The sequence below is a fragment of the Scylla paramamosain genome, chromosome 10, assembly GCF_035594125.1.
Source record: "Scylla paramamosain isolate STU-SP2022 chromosome 10, ASM3559412v1, whole genome shotgun sequence".
In the NCBI taxonomy this organism is placed as follows: Eukaryota; Metazoa; Arthropoda; class Malacostraca; order Decapoda; family Portunidae; genus Scylla; species Scylla paramamosain.
The window spans coordinates 25204432-25206931 of record NC_087160.1 but is presented as its reverse complement, the minus strand read 5'-3'; the positions used below and the strand labels follow the sequence as shown (position 1 = coordinate 25206931).

Genomic DNA, 2500 nt, shown 5'->3' with positions numbered 1-2500 from the left:
ATCTGTGAGAAGTGGACCAAACATTTTCTTTCAATATTTACGACAGTCAAAGCCACAGTCATAATAATATGTAAAAAAAAAAAAGAAAAAAAAAAGTGATCCTTTTATCAAGAAGTTTCCTTACTATTCTTTTTGTTTGTTTGTTTGTTTGTTTGTGTGTGTGTGTGTATGTGTGGTGTGTTGTTCTTAAAGTGTAAAAATTCTCTCTCTCTCTCTCTCTCTCTCTCTCTCTCTCTCTCTCTCTCTCTCTCTCTCTCTCTCTCCTCCTCTCTCTCCTCCTCTCTCTCTCTCTCTCTCTCTCTCTCTCTTCAGTCGAAAACTATCAACTGTGTGCATGTTTTACTTAGTATACATTCATTCATGCAGGCCAACATATCTAAGATGCAAGCCACCACTTTTTTTTTTTTTATCATTAATCTACTGATGGTCATGTAGCTGTTCGCAGCACCATACTTAAGTGCCGCAAGAATCAGTTTCATTGCATACCCGTCCCGGAAACAGTTTTTCGTAAGTATACGCTCTTTTACTGACAAGTATTTGCTTGTGTATTTTATGTTCCCCTAACCCATCAGTCTCATCTTTTGCAACAAGCAGAAATTAAGTTAAAGTCCGAACCTACACTATCATCTCTGCACAAGGAATAACTCAAAAATTTGCTCGTGTTTTGCAATGAAAATTTTGTTTCCAAGAGAAAAACACAGCAACTGACGGTTATGTAGCCCAGTTTTGATTTCAGGAGATGAGTTTACTTTGTGGCCATTTATCATCATAGTGAAGGGATCCAAATGAGGCGTTCCTGGCGTGAGGGCCAACCTTTGCTGTTTGTATTTGTACCTCCTTGCGTTTAGGGCCGATAAAAAGTTTCGGTATTTGCTTTTAAAACTCTGAAATACCGACCCTGTCATACGTACGTAGAGCGAGAACCAACTAAAGAATTTATACGAAACAATAAGAGTACCGAAAAACCTATTACTACTTAACATATCAACACAGAAATAAAATAATAATGCAGGAATATAGAAAAAAAAAAATCATCTATAGGTTTTCCTACAGGTGAATAGGCTTCCTTATCCGTACCTGTTAATCAAGAATTTTCGTGACACCGTATGCGTGACCGTGAGATCTGCACATCAACACAACACAGCACGGTGAGAGTGCTCCTCGAGTCGTCCATTCACGAAGAGAACGCAAGTAAATTTACCAACATCCTCCCGGGACACGGCCTGGCTCAGATTCTTCCCAGAATGCACCGCAATTAATAAAACGTCAAGTACTGTGACTGCGAAGAAAATAAGTAGAAAAGGAGATGCGCAGAGAAGATGAGATAGATAAAGGGGGAGACGAAGGAAGAGACAGAGCTAGAGATCCAAGTGGAGGGCAGGAGACGGAGAGAACGAAACTGGTGCACCATCACCTGCAGTGGGAGGTGGAGTTAGGCCGCCTGGTGGCCGCCACGTCTTGCTGTACACGTCATTACCCATTACAGTCTGTACCACCTCCTTCGCACAATACAGATCCTTGAACTAAAGGCACCTTCATAATAAGCTCGTCCCTCCCTCACCTCCGAACCTCTGATTTGAAGAGAACCAAGACAATGATTACTTTTTGAAAGCCAGGTTAATTTATGAGAGGCAAAACGATATTAAGGACAAACGTAACATTATGAAGCCAACAGAACACTGTAGACGTCAAGATATTCAGCATTTCACAGATGATATTCTCAGTCTCCAAACATTACTAATGGCAGGTCTCGCCAAGTGTCTCCGTTGCAGGTGCGTGTATCTTTACCAGTCACATGAAGCAGTGCCGATGCATAATTCAAATATAAAAGTAAACAATGTTGCTCTCCCATACAGGAGGAAAGGATCAGGCCGGTGCCGCTACAGAGTTGCTATTATTGACCCTTCCAGCCTTCCGCACACCGGTGTCTTCCAGCAGGATGCAAGTGACGGCCGCAGAACTAGCGCGATAGAGAGCCCTTGACACTGAAGGAACGCTTAACCCACATCCCTTCTTCACACACATACACGCGCGCACACACACACACTTGCGCACACACACACACACACACACACACACACACACACACACACACACACACACACACACTCTCTCAATATGCCCCGCTCCCAGCACTTACCACGAGCTCACAGGGCGGCCGTCGTCTACACACTGGGCAGTCCCGGGCTGCGGCACACATCCCACCTCTTGCACGCCTCAAACATTTGGCTACTTGACTGCAAGGCGAAAGTGACTATCACCTCGCGCCGCCGTCACCTGTCCCACGACCTTGCTCTGCACAATTTTCCTTCTAGTAGAATAGAGAGCGGCGAGGCAGCAGGTTTGCCGCTGGGCGCTGTAGAGTACACGGTGTCTTTCACTTGGTGCCTTCACTCCTTTATGCATTCGTATTAGATTTATAAGTTGCCAAATTATTGAAGTTAAACTAACAACTATAATATTTTCATGCAAATGGTTGGTGGTATCCAAGACACAAGAT

The 2500-nt window shown here is 43.8% G+C and overlaps 1 protein-coding gene across 4 annotated transcripts in view; it reads right to left on the bottom strand.

Annotated features, from left to right (window-relative positions):
• Positions 1-2500, bottom strand: part of LOC135104426 (sodium-coupled monocarboxylate transporter 2-like) — a 38583-nt gene that overhangs the window by 17642 nt on the left and 18441 nt on the right. The window contains exon 1 of one of the 4 annotated variants that reach the window (XM_064011837.1): positions 2141-2294. The exons of 1 other annotated variant lie outside the window; for it this stretch is intronic. The gene's annotated coding sequence lies outside the window, so the exon portion shown is untranslated. Of the gene's footprint in view, positions 1-1077; positions 1519-1902; positions 2036-2140; positions 2295-2500 lie in introns of those variants that run through there. 2 more of the 4 variants (XM_064011839.1, XM_064011838.1) reach the window with 2 other exon arrangements.